Source organism: Canis aureus, chromosome 22, assembly GCF_053574225.1.
Source record: "Canis aureus isolate CA01 chromosome 22, VMU_Caureus_v.1.0, whole genome shotgun sequence".
Lineage (NCBI taxonomy): Eukaryota > Metazoa > Chordata > Mammalia > Carnivora > Canidae > Canis > Canis aureus.
This window is the reverse complement of record NC_135632.1, coordinates 15396179-15411972: the sequence shown is the minus strand read 5'-3', so window position 1 is coordinate 15411972 and position 15794 is coordinate 15396179. Positions and strand designations below refer to the sequence as shown.

Here is a 15794-nt window from a genome sequence, read left to right as displayed (position 1 = left end):
TAAAAAAGATATTATTTATTTATTTGAGAGACAAAGCACAAGCAGCGAGGATGGGCAGAGGGAGAGGGAGAAGCAGGCTCCCGACCCAGGGCTGGATCCCAGGATCCTGAGATCATGACTTGAGCCCCCCACCCAGCACCCCTCTTCCCATTTTTTTCTAATGCAGCATTTCCAGGAAAGTAGGATCACCTTTTAATGTTTTTTTTTTAAAGATTTTATTTATTTATTCATGAAAGAGAGAGAGAGAGAGAGAGGCAGAGACACAGGCTCCATGCAAGGAGCTCAATGCGGGACTCGATCCCGAGACTCCAGGATCACTCCCTAGGCTGATGGCAGCTGTTAAATCGCTGAGCCACCCAGGGATCCCCCCTTAATGGGTTGTTTTAACCTGGGTTCTGAAAGCAGGTCTGAGAAGGAAAGCCTAAGTGTAGGTGTTTATTAGGGAATGTAGTCCCAAGGAGAAGGGAAGAACAGGGAAGGGGACAAAACGGAGAGGGAAAGCCACAGGGAGGATGTATCCCGAGCTGATTCGGTGACTGCTGGCCTGGAGGAAGCCTGAAGGTGGGGGGGACGTTTATCCCACCCTCAGCTGTCTGCCCCCCCCCCCCCCCCCCACTTCTGAGGAGGACCTGCATCCGTGCAGAGCGTGTGCCTGGGCACTCCGGCATCCGGGGAGCCCTGGGGCGGAAAGCTGGAGAATGAGATGCTGTTAGGAAAAGCCTGCAGGGGCCCAGTCACCACAGCAGTAGCACAAGAGGCACAAGGCCAGGAGCACTGCGAGCGGAGCCCCAGATGTGTTTGAGGATGAGCCAGCATTCGCTGGGTGCTTCAGTGTCCCAGGCACTGTGCGCTGCTTTATAAGCAAAACCTTCTCATTTCAGCCTCATAGCTTGGAAATCATCCTTATTGTCTCCCTTTTTTTAAAAAAAAAAAAAAGATTTTATTTAGTTATTCATAGAGACACAGCTAGAGAGAGAGAGGCAGAGACACAGGCAGAGGGAGAAGCAGGCTCCATGCAGGGAGTCTGATGTGGGACTCGATCCCGGGTCTCCAGGATCACACCCTGGGCTGCAGGCAGCACTAAACCGCTGCACCACCGGGGCTGCCCTTTATTGTCTCCCATTTTTTAGATGGAGACAAACTGAGAGGAGCCGTCACCTGCCAAGGCCTCACAGCCGCCAACCCCCGAGCCCTCGCTCATGATCCCGATGCCGTCCTAGTAAACGTTCCTCTCAGGCCCCGCGTAGTGTGTGTGAGAGGCTTACTCATCCACGCTAAGTCCATACTCGATATTTCTCTCTGACACACCGGCTGTACACTGGGGGCAGCACATACCGAGCCATGCCCCTCCTTGCTAAAATCCCTTGGTCCTCCTCTACCTTCTAGATGAACTCCAAGCTCCCTAAAATGATTAACAAGCCTCTTCATGGTCTGACTCCCACTTACCTCTTTAGCTTTGTCACTTGCAAGGCCTAAGGGGTTGTGCACAGGCTGCCCCTATTGATGCATTTGTTGCGTGCCTGGGAGAGAGAAAAAGGACTAATGTCACTATGGGGGAATGCCAGGTCTGCAGAATCTGTGAAGGGGACAATCCTATCCAGAGCCGCCTGCCCCCCAGCAACACCCAGCCCCAGCAAACCTTCCTCAGGACCTAGCAACCTCCCAGTCTTTCACTTTCTTCTCTGTCCCCATTTGTTTGGAGTTGGGTCTCCTAGAAATGGAAAGAATTTTGGAACCACACAGAGTTCAAAACCAGTTCTACATCACTTCCCAGCTGTGAGACCTCAGATGGCCCGACTGTCAACTGGGGATGATACCTCCTGTGAGAGTGAACATAAAGCCCCAGGCACATGGGACACCTCTGCAATCACTATTGTTTCCAAGTTACTCTTTCTTTTAACTGTTCTGACAACAAAACCAGCTGGAGCCAAAATATGCCCCTGCCCGTTAAGCCGGGAAGCCCATCTGGAGGCATAACATCATGCTCTATGCATAACTGGGAGATACAACTACCCAGGCTCATGCACTTCTCTTGGAGGGGAGACAAAACTCGAATCTCCTGAGTCCTGCCTTTGTGCCCAAAGCCATACTTGACACCTTATATAAACATCTCATTTATTCCCAAAGGGAAATGAAGCTCATAGCTCATCCTTTCCCCATGTCTCCTTCATTGTCTATACCTGACCTCCATCTTTGTGCCTTAGAGTTACTGCCCATTGCAGAAGCAGTAGCAAAGGCATGGGGGTCATCTAGTCAATTGGTCTACTCTTCCTTGGCAACTGGAGAAGCTGAAGAAGCAGCCCAGGAAGTGACATGCGCCTGAACAGAAGACAGGTCCTGCCCTCAATGCCTCAGCTTTGGGGAGTTGTTCCCCTCCACGTCCTGGGAGAGGGGTAGGATGCTCCTCCTCCATTCTTCCTCCTTCACCATGGCTGATGTGTTCCTGGCCAGCAGTGCCTGGGAATGACAAGTCCTCCTGATCGGCAGCTGTCTGGCTTCCTCTTAGCTTGGGAGTCAAGCATGTCTTGGAAGTGGGTGAGAAATCCTTTCATGAGCCTTTCCTCAAGCTGGCCAGAGAGACTGGGTTCCCACAAGCCTGAAGTTTGGCTCTGGGGTGAGCAGGGCATGGATGTGAAGGGGAGCCACACTGCCCTCTACTGGCAACTCTGGCCCTTGTTCTACAGCTTTTCCTTTTTCCTGGTTCCCCACACCAGGTGAGGCCTCTTTCCCAGCAAACCCAAGCTCCCTCTGGTGGCCTAGGAGTCAACTGTCCTCTCCGCTTGCCTTCTCTCTGTTTGCCTGTACAGTAGTCCACGCTTACCTTTGAGAGACACATTCCAAGACCCCCAGTAGATGCCTGACACCACAAATAGTACCAAACCCTATATATACAATGTTTTTTCCTATGCATATGTACCTATGATAGTTTAATTTATAAGTTAGGCACAGTAAAACATTAACAATATTAACTAATAATGAAATAGAACAGTTATAACAATAGACTGTAATAAAAGTTCTGTGAATGAGGTCTCTCTCCTTCCCTCAGAATATCTTTATTGTACTGCACTCACCCTCCTTCTTTTGATGATGTAAGATGCTAATATGCCTACATAATGAGATGAAGTGAGGTGAACAATGTAGGCACTGTGATGTGGTGTTAGGCTACTATTGACCTTCTAACAATAAATCAGAAGGAGGATCATATGCTTCCCAACCACAACTGCCAGTAGCTGAAACCGTGGAAAGCAAAACCACAAACACAGGGGTGTGTGTGTTAGTGTATTATCTGTAGGATGTAGCAAGTAGAAACACACTCTGTATCCAGATGGTTTCACCCTAGCTGTCCTTTTGTCCACTGGTGACCCAGCTGTTCAGCATTCTCAACTGGCTCCCTGATGGATGGACTGATCATTAAATCGACCTTCGACTGATGGATTCTGATGGACAATTGTCCATCTGAAAAATTAACCTTAAGTGACTGGCTGGTTGGCTGATTAAGTTTCTAAACCACAAATCATTTGATTTACTGGCTTTCTAAATGACCTACACTAAATAACTAAACATCTGATAAGCCTAAACTACCTGCCTGCGGACACTTCCACTAACCAGCTGGATGACTGCCCAGCAGAGGAACTGCAGACTGACAGCCTGGCTCCATAACTAAGAGTAACAGAAAGATGGAAGCAGAGGCTGGCCCTTCCTCATGCCCTGACTCCTCTAGGGGCTTGGACCCCCTACTTTTCTCCCCTCTAGCACTACTTGAAAACTGCAGAGAGGGGAACCAGGAAATTGACCTTCTGATCTACCTTTAGTGAGGTTCTTAACCAGGGGCCAATAATAGATGGGCTTCAATTTTATTTTCTTTCTTTTTTTTTTAGAAGTTTATTTTTTTTTAATTTTTTATTTACTTATGATAGTCACAGAGAGAGAGAGAGAGAGAGAGAGGCAGAGACATAGGCAGAGGGAGAAGCAGGCTCCATGCACTGGGAGCCCGACATGGGATTTGATCCCCGGTCTCCAGGATCGCACTCTGGGCCAAAGGCAGGCGCCAAACCGCTGCACCACCCAGGGATCCATTTATTTTCAAAATAGTATGGATATATAGCTGCATTTATCTGAGAAGAGAGTTCACAGCTTTCATTGGATTTTTTTTTTTTAAGATTGTATTTATTTTGAGAAAGAGAGAGAGCACAAGCATGGGGGAGAAGCAGACTCCCCATTGAGTAGGAAGACTGATGCAGGGCAGCCTGGGTGGCTCAGCAGTTTAGTGCCGCCTTCAGCTCAGGGTGTGATCTTGGAGACCCGGGATCAAGTCCCACGTCCGACTCCCCGTATAGAGCCTGCTTCTCCCTCTGCCCATGTCTCTGCCTCTCTCTCTCTGTGTCTCTCATGAATAAATACATAAAATCTTAAAAAAAAAAAAAAAAAGACTGATGCAGGGCTCTATGCCAGGATCCTGGGATCGTGATCTGAGCTGTAGGCAGACATTTAACCAACTGAGCCACCCAGGAGCCCACTTTCTTTGTTTTTTTGTTTTGTTTTGTTTTAGATTTTATTTACTTATTCATGAGAGACACAGAGAGAGAGGCAGAGACACAGGCAGAGGGAGAAGCAGGCTCCATGCAGGGAGCCCACGGGACTCGATCCCCAGTCTCCAGGATCTCGCTGTGGGCTGAAGGCGGCACTAAACTGCTGAGCCACTAGGGCAGCCCTCATTGGGTTCTTTTCTTTTTTTTTAATTTTTATTTATTTATGATAGTCACACAGAGAGAGAGAGAGAGAGGCAGAGACATAGGCAGAGGGAGAAGCAGGCTCCATGCACCGGGACCCCGACGTGGGATTCGATCCCGGGTCTCCAGGATCGCGCCCTGGGCCAAAGGCAGGCGCCAAACCGCTGTGCCACCCAGGGATCCCCCCTCATTGGGTTCTTAAGAGTCCAGCACACACATACATGTTCAGAACTATTGCTCTGGGAAAACCCTCAGCAAACATCCAGGTAAGCAAAACCTTTATCTGAATTCAAATCCCATTTATCCCTTCCATCAGGCCAGAGTGGCAGGAAGATTAACTAGGAAGAGTCAGAGTCATAATGGACATGGATGTAGTAGGAAGGATAAAGGCTGAGCTGTATGTGAAGTTTCCAAAGAGAAGGCCAAAGAATGCACGTGTCCTTTTGGCCTGGAGGTCACACTTAGCCCAAGTTGGTAGGCCAACCTCAGCTCTGGGCATTTATCAGGGCCCTTGTCTGGGGCATGGAGTATATGGGAGTATTTGATGATGAATAAGCTATATGATCATAAGTAGCAATATGGCTACACCAGGTTTGCTCATAAGGGTGGGTATAACAGCTGTATGACTATGTGAATGAATGTCCTTTGGATCAAAGCATGCATCTGAATAGTTTTGTGAATAAATGTGCACGTGTGCACACTCGAGAACCCCTTGAGTGTTTTTTGGAGTTGAAACAGATTAGGATTAAGAATTTCACAAAGTGAGATCATCTGCAGACGTGACAGCAGCCCACACCAGGAATCTAGGAATCCTCAAGGTGTCCCTCCCTGAGCCCTCATCATCCACTCAGTCCACACTGCCAATGCCACCATGAGAGCTCTTATCACATCTCCCCGGACTACAGTTGGGTCCTCAACGCCTTCCCCTGGTGGCCCTTCCCAACCACAGCCACAGTGACCTAAATGAAATTAGGGGTGCAGAGCACCCGTGCCTGAAAGCAAGAACAGCTTTAGACTATCAGAGGATGATGCCACCTCAGTAACTCAAAGGCCCTTTCAAGGTCGTGGCCATGCTCATTGGCGTCTCTGGGCTCTCAAGGCCCCCGACTTTGGACGCGTGGCCTCAGCCTGGTCCTACGCCACGCCCCAGGGCCTGGGCTCTGAGGCCTCCTCTTCCTCCATGCCCTAACACGCTGCCCCTACACCTAGCATCTCGGAGATCATCACAAATCGCTGTAATTGCCCAATTACAGTTTACGATCAAAACTGACCAGAAGACCCAAGTCCGTTCTGATCCGGGGCCCCCTCTCCATAGAACAAGGAGCCACGAGAGGACGCGGTGCCAAGGCCACCGCGGCACCCGCGCGCACGTGCCTTTCCCGCGCCGCCGCAACACCGGGGCCGCTACGTGAAAACAGAAATGCGCATGCGCAGAGTAACAGGCGGGAACTACGATTCCCAGAATCCTTCTGGCAGAGACTCCATTTCCCAGAGAGGCCCCTGGGGTCTCCACCCCGGAAATGCGCTCCTTTTCGAAAGCGAAAGGGGGCGAGCGTCGGAGTGGGAAGGGCGCGGTGTCGTTTGGTAGAGTGTTTGCCTCCAGAGGTCGGTCGTGAGTCAGAGAAACAGGGACTTTGGAAGGAAAAGACCAGGCCACAGCCCTTCCGCGCCGCTGCCCGCCGAGTTCCGGTCTCCGTGGCCGCCCATCCCGGCGGGGCGCCCCCTTGCCCGCCCGCGCCCCGGCGGCTCTGGAGGTGGAGGCCTGCGGCTCTGCAGTCCCGGGGACCCCTGTTCCCCGCCTCGCCTGCCTTCCGCTGGGAGTTCATCCTGGATGGAATTCTTTTTAACAACTTTGAACATTTCTGCAAAATCTTAGTTGGTCAGTATGCCATCATATTTGCCAAGCAGCATTTTTAAGGAATACGCAGGCCGTTCCGGCCCCGTTAGAAGACCAGGGATATCGAGGAGACCGTATCCGTGAGCTCCGTAGACTAATAATCCAAATATAAATCAGTAAGAAAAAAGCAACGCGATTGAAAAATGGACAAAGGCTATGAACCGGCAATTCACAGAACCAGGAATACGGTTAACAACAACAACAACAACAAAAAACCACGTTAAAATTTTCAACATTACTAGTAGTCCAGAAAATACAAAACAGTTAAGACGTTTATTTTCACAAAAAAAATACCATCAGATAATTTATTTTTTAAATGGTTCTTTAAAAAAAAAACATTTTATTATTTATTCATACAGAGAGAGAGAGAGAGAGAGGCAGAGACACAGGCAGAGGGAGAAGCAGGCTCCATGCAAGGAGCCTGATGTGGGCCTAGATCTCGGGTCTTCGGGATCACGCCCTGGGCTGGAGGCGGCGCTAGACCCACTGAGCCGCCAGGGCTGCCCCCATCAGATAATTTAAAAGAGGGTTTTCATAGAATTCCATGTTGATTAGGAGTGTAAATTGGTACACTTTTTCATAGGCATTTGGGCTGTGTTTACCACTATTAAAACGTCTGCATTTTCTTTGAGGTGGGAAGGAGCTGACGGAAGTGGGTGGGGCCAGGGAGAAATAGGCGTAGGGGGGCGGGGCGGGGGTATTAGGCGTAGTGGGAGGGGCTGGCGTAATGCGGGGAAAGAGAGGGGCTCAGGGAGCCTAGAGGGAGGGATCCGTAGGACTGGAAGTGATTTGGCAGCAATAGGATCAACCGGGAAGGGGACCAAGGCTTGGAGGGACCAAGAGGCACTTGAAAGGATGGGGGCGGGAAGTGAGAACACTTGGCAGTGGGAGAATTAAGAGGGATTAGAAACAATTGAAGAAATTTGACGAGAGGGGGATAGGCAGGGATTAGGAAAGTAAAATGGAAACACCTGGCTTTCAGTGATTTGACCTAGAGCCATTGGCATTGCAACCCCTGCTAACATGGAACAAGGTCCCTGTGGAAGAATGAGGTTTGTTAGCAAACAGGAAACACTGACTTTCAGAGTGCTACCGACTGTGCCTTGCAGAGTTCTTTTATTTCCTCTCGTCCTGGCTCTGTTACCACATTGTAGCAACCTGCAATCTTTAAAGACTCCTGAGTCTGAAACCTCTGGTGATCAATGGCTTGTATCTTTCTCATGTGATTCTTAGGTACAACGTGGACATTTCTGCTGCTTCAAGTAGAAGCTTACCTTGTCACTCCGGGAAATGCCCTAAATCCCGAGAGTGCATGAATGATGGATCTCTCTCTTACTAGAGTGCAAATACGCATAAAGGGGTGCAGATCCCAAGACTCCTCCACTTCTGTCTTGGTTTGAGGCAAGCATTCTTTGAGGAAATAGAGGGCCCTGTGGTTACTGGCTTTCTCTGTGGTTCATGCTGTTATCCACACAGTGAATCATAGGGTACCCAGACAGCAAGAATCAACAAAGGGAAAGGGCTGTAAAGGGCTGATTTGTATCCCTAAAAATTCATATTTAAGAATGTGATTGTATATTAAAAAAAAAAAAAAGAATATGATTGTATTTGGAGATAGGGCCTTTAAAGAGGTGTTTAAATTAAAATGAGATCATTTTAGGTGGACCCTAATCCAATCTGACTGGCCTCATATGAATAGTAACTTGGGATATAAGAAAGACACACCAGGGATTTGCACACACAGAGAAAAGGTCATGTGTGGACACAGCAGGAGGGCAGCCATCTGCAAACCAAGGAGACAGGCCTCAGAGGACAACCAACCCTTGCTGACATCTTGATCTTGGGCTAACATCCTCCAGAACTGTGAGAAAATTCATTTTTGTTGTTTAGACAACCTAGTCTGTGGTGTTTTATTATGCTATCCCTAGAAAACTAATACAGGGGCCTTCACTGGCCTGGGAAAATAAAAATTCAAGTCATCCGGTTAATTATTACAGGGAACTATTTGGAAGTGCTCCCTTTGAGCACTTCCAAGAAGCCCCTGCTGCACTCTCACACACATATTTACATTTGTTCAAGAAATGTGGAGCTTGCTCTTATAGGGTCTTTAAAGTTCTTAGGTGTGTTGTGGGGTCGTCAAGCACAAGAGTCAAGAAAGAATTCTGGAAATGGTGCATGGTGCAATTTAGCAAGTTTATTTAAGTAGCGTAGGAACAGGACCCATGGGCAGAAAGCACTGCACATTTTGCTATGTGAAGTTGGTGTTTATATGCTTACTGCTGGGGGTAGGGGTTGCAGGGAATATTAGATCATAAATGTTTTCTTCAAATTTCTACTCATAAAACTACTTTCCAGGATTTCTCTGGGGCTTATTCAGTTCAATATTAGCTATCAGTGACATATACAGGCAGTCTTGAGACCTTTTAAGAACCTAGCAACCAGCACATATTTGATCCTTATTGGAAATATGCAGGCTAGGGCAGCCCCAGTGGTGCAATGGTTTGGTGCCTCCTGCAGCTTGGGGTGTGATCCTGGAGCCCTGGGATTGAGTCCCATGTCAGGCTTCCTGTGTGGAGCCTGCTTCTCCCTCTGCCTGTGTCTCTGCCTCTCTCTCTCTGAATAAATAAATAAATCTTTAAAAAAAAAAAAAAAAAGGAAATATGCGGGCTATAGGTCAGCCTTTTGAGCCAAAAATGAACATTTTTCTGTTTCTATCCCTCATTATTTCCCCTCTGACCAATTTTTGGTCCTTAAATCTTTAAGGTTGTTGAAAGGTGAAGGTCTCATCTTCTGTGATTTCTTCAAGCTGACAGGGGTTATAGAGATGTCCCTACCTATGGACTGAAATTGGTTACTATCTGTCCCTACAACTAAACTATTATGGAAGGCCATTGCTGTAGAGTCCAGAATGAACATCAAGATAAATTTGCTTGGAGTAGTAAGGATCATCTGTCATCTAGGCGAAGGAATCAGGAACTGCTTGCGTGTATTTCAACGATAGAGAAAAAAGTGAAAGAGAACACATTAGGATTATTATTATAATGAAAATAAGAAGAGCAATGAGAAAAAAAAAATAATAAGAAGAGCAATGAGAAGACCCTTTAGCGTGGGCCATAGTCCACCTCCTGACCAGGAATGCCATTAAGTGACAATGTAGGGTCTTTAAGAGCACCAATTCAATTATTCATATCAGTAAGTAATCTTGTTATATTTTTGTTATAATTTTGAATGTAAATGCAACATTCCGCTTTAAGAATGGCACATGTTCCCCCTTATGCTGCTATTAAGACATCTAATTCCATTCTCTTTTGTAGAACTGCTTTACACACTTGAGTTATTTCAGGGTTTAATAATGTAATGCTATTTCAAGAGTCATTTAAGGTCTTAATTGTGTATTTATCCAGGGCCTCCGTGTGCCATATGACATCTTCTAAAGCTACTGATGGAAGAAAAATAGACATATGGTCAGACCAGTGGAACACAGATCTTATCCATTATTGTTTTAGATATAGAAGATTAGCTGGACTTGTGATAGTCTTAGTTCAATGGCCATGCATCCAGGTATAACCTATAATACATTTTCTAGTCCAAACAGGTGGAAGCCAGGGCCACAAATTTGGCCCACGTAACCATTATGTTCCATTAGGTGCTAGCCATATGATGCCTGGTGGCCTTGTCCAGTCAATAGCAAACCAATCAGTTGCCTGTAAAGTAATGGCATGTTCACAGGCTTCTAGGGGGAGCCATCCCATTTGGTGAGTACCACTGGGCATGAATCAAGAGTATGTTTTTTTCTATTCTCAGCATAGAAGGGCCTTTTGGCTTTGTTGTCCTACCGTGGGAGTAATCATATATATTCATTCCATATTTGATATAATCCTTCCTGGGTGCATCAATAGGAAGGACTAAGTAGTCAGGGAATTCATTGTTGTGAACTTATCTGTAGTTTGACATATTCAGTTAAAATGTTGGTAGTTTGAGGATAAGAGAAAGGCCACTTATGGCCTGGAGAGTCATGTGTAACATTTACAGTATGCCAGGAAGAAACATTCTTTTTAATAATAGGAATATCCCTGTATGTGCTGGTAGTGGGGCGATGTGTCATATTGGCTATGTGTTGATGCAAGTAATGTCAATCTGTACCCTGTAATGGAGAAACCCACCAAGGGAGGCCTGAAGTGCTTGGTATGGACAGTAAGCCACAAATCCAGCATGAAGATTGGTTTTGTAGCTCAGTGTAATGTTGTGCCGTTGTAGAAAATATTTACCACTTAAGTATGGTTTAAAGATAGCAAAAAAAAAAAAAAAAAAAAAGACTTTCTTTTTTTTCTTATCTTATTGTTTGAAGAGGAATTTGAAGTCTTCCACTGGTTCACGGGAATATGAGGACACATAGTCCAGTTCGTTATCATCCTGTGAAAGGAGGTATATGTTTAATTCTAGAAATAAAAGCCCATGTCAAGTGACCTTTTAGTTTTACCACAGTGAGAGTGCTTAATATGACCCTGTAAGGTGCTTTCCATTTAGAAATTAGTTCTAAATTGTTTGCCTTCCAACCTTTTAAATAGACTAGGTCTCCAGGGTTTACTTGCAAAGAATTTTGAATTTCCTTAGGGTCCAATTTTGGCAGTACCTTATTAGCATATTTGTTAAGAGTTTTATGGATTAATCAAGTTTATAATGAAAAACGTGACAGATTATTATAATCTGGGTTCAAGGATGAGTCAGTGGTAAGGAAGGGTCTCTCATATATTAATGTGAAAGGGCTTATCCCTAATCTTTCCCATGGGGTAGTTTTTATTCTTTAGAGACCTATTGGTAAAAGAGTTACTCAGTTTTCTTGAGTTTCTATGCTCATCTTGGTGGAATGTCTTTTTAAATTATGGTTAGCCTTGGGGCACCTGGGTGTGGCCTAGTCAGTTAAACCTCAGACTTGATTTCAGCTTAGGTCATGATCTTAGGGTCATGAGGTCTCTCCTTCCTCTCCCTCTGCCTTCCCCCAACACACACTCTTTCTCTACAATAAATTAATAATAAAAAATCCATAAATTACGGTTAGCTTTTTAAACTTTGCCTGGTGATTGAGGGTGTCAGGCTATATGTAAAAAATATTTTATTTTAATGGTTTGGGGCACCTATTGAGTTATTTAGGCTCTAAAGGATGGGCCATTATCACTTTGAAGAGATTGAGGGAGCCAGAACTCGGGGATGATTTTGCTTAATAAAGTTCTTGTTAGTTCAGTAGCCTTTTCTGTCTTGCATGAGAAGTCTTCCACCCATCCAGTAAAGGTAACTATATAGATGAATAAATATTTATATTCTTATAAGGTGGCATTTGTGTGAAATCAATTTGCCAGTCTTCCAGAGGATATGTTCCACATATTTGGACAGGTGTTAAGAGGGGGTGGTCATAATGCATCTTCAAAGTTTGCATGCCTTTTGTAAGATGGCTCTTAATCCTATTCTGTCAAACAAGGGTTTGGTGAAATTCCCTAAAATTTCTCTTCCATATGAGTAGCCTGGTGTAGGCCTGTTGCTAATTTCTGTTTTTCCTCAGGGACAAAGATTCCTCCTTTATCAATCTTATACCATCCCTCCACAGTTTTAGCATATCCTTCCCCAAGTGCTCCATCGTTCTCCTCCATAGTAAAAGTGGGAACAACAATTTTTAAGGGATTTGAGACTGGTATAAGACATAACTAGCTTAGTTCGAGCTGCCACTTTAGCTACCCAATTGTCTAAATTATTTCCTTTAGATTCTAAATTTTTTCCCTTTGATGTCCCCTAAGATACATTACAGCAACTTTTTAGGGAGACAAACTGCCTCTAATAGAGTTACAATTTCAGGTCCATATTTAATAGGGTAATTATGACTAGTTTTTTTTTTTTTTTAATTATGACTAGTTAATAACCCCTTTTCCTTCCAGATGCTACCATGTGCATAAGGCACAAGGAAGGCATATTTTGTATCTGTATGTATACTGACTCATAGGCCTTTAGCTAACTGGAGACCTCTAGTGAGAGCTGTCACTTCTGCCTTTGGAGCTCAAGTATTGGTCGGTAATGGGTTGGTCTCAGTAGCTTTCATTAAGCTAACAGTTGCATAGCCAGCCTTTCCGTGTCCTCCTACTGTCTGTAAACCAACTATTGGCATTATCTATGGCTTGATCTCTTAGACCTGAAAGCTGGAATAGACTAATTCTATTACCTCTTTACAGTCATGTTTAGACATAATAGTAGCATGCTCTCGGCCAGACATGAGGTATGCCAGGTTTAGGGTTTAACAAGTTTTGAGAACAGTATAGGGAAAGTCTAAATATAGCTTGATATTTAGCCAATGGTCCCCCTGTCATCTACTGATATCCTTTAGTTTCTAAAATTCCTTGAATCTGATGAGGAATCATCACTGTCAATGGCTGTCCCACTGAAAGTTTAAATGCTTCTATTAGTGCAGTAGCTGCTATTGATCAGAGACATGATGGTCATCTTTGTGGGCTACATTATCAATGGCTTTGGAAAAATATCCTACAGGTCTCAACTCATGCCCTAGTTTTTATGCTACTATTCCTAGTTCTTGGTCCATACAAGCTTCGAATACCATACATAAATGGCTGTCCTAAGTTTGGTAGAGCCAGAGCCTGGCTGAGGATAATTTAGTTTTTAGTTGTTTAAAGGCCTCCTGTTGTTCTTTTTCCCATTTTAAAGGCTCTTCATCTGGCCTCCTAGTGGCTAAGACTCCAAACTCTGGAATCCATTAGCAGAAAAATGCAGCCATTCCTAAAAAGATTGAGTTGGTTTTTTTGTAGCAATAGGTCCTATTCTATTGTTGCTCTTTTTCTCTCAATTGACAGGGAACGATGCTCAGGAGTTAATTCATATCCTATGTATTGTACCTTCTGTTTAGAAATTTGAGCCTTTAAAGATAATATTCCATATCCTCTCTCTCCAAGAAAGTTTAGTACAATAGAGTTATAGTCTGAGGACTATTTCATGGGGCTACATGTTGAAGTATCATCAACATATTGTACTGTTGTTCCCTGAGGCCATGTAAGATCTCTAAATTCTCTACTGAGTGCATTGCCAAACAAATGAGGACTATCTCTAAATCTCTGTGGTAGGACTATCCATGTAAATTGGCATGCTTGATGTTCTCCTAATGGAGCCCATTCCAAGGTGAATAGACACTGGGCCTCTTTGCTTAAATGGATACAAAAGAAGGCATCCTTTATATCAAGCACTGTAAACCATTCTATATTTGAGTCGGTATAGTATTTGAGTCCGTGTAGTATAAGAGTTTGGCACTATAGGGTGGATCGGGACTACAGCTTCATTTATTGCTCTAAGGTCGAGTACTATTCTGTACTGTCCATTAGGCTTCTTAACAGGCAAAATGGGAGTATTATAAAGGAATTGGCAAGGTTTAAGAATTCCATATTTAAGAAATTTACCTATAAGTGGTAGGAGTCCAGCCCTGGCTTTTGTTATAAGAAAATATTGGGTTTTGTGTGAAATAGTAGCAAGATCCTTTAGGCTTATTTTGATGGAGTGGGCCTGTATGTCTTCCCTGGGATATCACAGTTCCTAGCTTATGGGTCTACTTGTTCCCAAATGTCATGGAGGATTTGAGGATGAATGTTTGGTTTTTCTTTGGCCCTCAGGGAGAAGAGACTATCCTGTCCAGTTAGTTTGAACTAGCTTCCCAAATTAAACATGAGGTGCCTTCCCAGTAGGGGAGTGAGACAGGACGGGAAAACCAGAAAAGAATAGGTAATTATTTGGTCTTCAGATTTACAGGTTAAAGAAAAAGTTTGTAAATACGATTTAGGTGCTGCTTCTATTCCAGTAATTTTGTTTAGAAAGACAGGTCAGGCTAGAGTGCTGAGCAAGAACAGAGTAAGTAGCTCCTGTATCAATAAGAAAATCAGTGAACTTATCTCCCACATCCAGGGCAATCTGGGGCTTGGCCGTCTTGATGTTCAAAGGAGCCAGACCAGCCTCAGCCCAATCATGCCATCTCTTCAGGTTGTTGCTCTTGGGTTGGGAAATGAGTTCTTGTCTTCCTCCCTCTCTCTCTCTCTCTCTGGAGACAAGGACGATCTCTTTTCCAATGTCCCTCTGCCTTGCAGGCAGGAAATGGCCCTGGCTAAGAGCATTTATTTGGATATTCTTTACTCCAATGTACAGTTTGGCCACACCTATAGCATAGGGTCTTACCTGTACTTCTGTCTGATACTAGCTTCTTCTGCTGCCCCTGGTTAGCCTGGCATTGTGGGGGATCTGCAGTAGTGGCAGCCAATATTTGAGCCTGCATTCTGCCTGTATTTTAGCCCTACCGTCCTTCTCCTGTTTTATTATTTTTTTAAGATTTCATTTATTTACTCATGGGAGACAGAGAGACAGGCAGAGACATAGGCAGAGGGAGAGGCAGGCTCCTTGCAGGAAGCCCAATGAGGGACTCGATCCTAGGACTCTGGGATCACAACCTGAGCCAAAGGCAGGCGCTCAACCACTGAGCCACTGAGACACCCACATTCTCCTGTTTTAGAGCCATATCTCTGTTATTAAGGACTCCAGAGGCCATTTCTAATGGCTACTGGATTGGAGTTTGAGGGCCTAGGGCCAACTTTGCCAGTTTATAGTGAATGTCTGATGCTGACTGGCTCATAAAATGCATACCTAAGATAGTGTCCTTTGTGGTATGGTTTGGTCTAAGTTTGTGTTTACAAACTGCTTCTATTAAATGCCCCTGAAAGAAGGCTAGAAATTCAACATTTTCCTGGGTCACTTCTTTAATTTTATCAAAATTAGCAGGTTTGGAGGAGGAGGCAAGATGGCAGGAGAGTAGGGGGCCTCGTTTCATCTGGTCCTCCAAATTTAGCTAGATAACTTTTAACTGAACACCTATGAATTCAGGGATCCCTGGGTGGCGCAGCGGTTTGGTGCCTGCCTTTGGCCCAGGGCGCGATCCTGGAGACCCGGGATCGAATCCCACATCGGGCTCCCGGTGCATGGAGCCTGCTTCTCCCTCTGCCTGTGTCTCTGCGCCTCTCTCTCTCTGTGACTATCATAAATAAATTTAAAAAATAAATAAATAAATAAATGAACACCTATGAATTCAACCTGAGATGTAAAGAAAGAACAGCTGGAACGCAACAGAGACAAAATTG

General features: G+C 45.0%; 1 protein-coding gene and 1 long non-coding RNA gene across 16 annotated transcripts in view; one reads left to right on the top strand and one right to left on the bottom strand.

Moving 5' to 3' along the window:
• Nucleotides 1–245: 245 nt before the first annotated feature.
• Nucleotides 246–6124, bottom strand: LOC144294307 (uncharacterized). The gene is made up of 3 exons (XR_013361727.1): nt 6002–6124; nt 1447–1520; nt 246–914 (listed from the first exon to the last, which is right to left on the bottom strand). It is a non-coding gene; the product is annotated as an uncharacterized LOC144294307 (long non-coding RNA).
• Nucleotides 6125–7409: 1285 nt separating this feature from the next.
• The window catches only part of ZBTB38 (zinc finger and BTB domain containing 38), a 132720-nt gene continuing 124335 nt past the window's right edge, over nt 7410–15794 (top strand). For 9 of the 15 annotated variants that reach the window (XM_077864913.1, XM_077864899.1, XM_077864912.1 and 6 more), the window contains exon 1: nt 9323–9819. The gene's annotated coding sequence lies outside the window, so the exon portion shown is untranslated. Of the gene's footprint in view, nt 9820–15794 lie in introns of all 15 variants that reach the window. The other 6 variants (XR_013361101.1, XR_013361103.1, XR_013361102.1 and 3 more) reach the window with 6 other exon arrangements.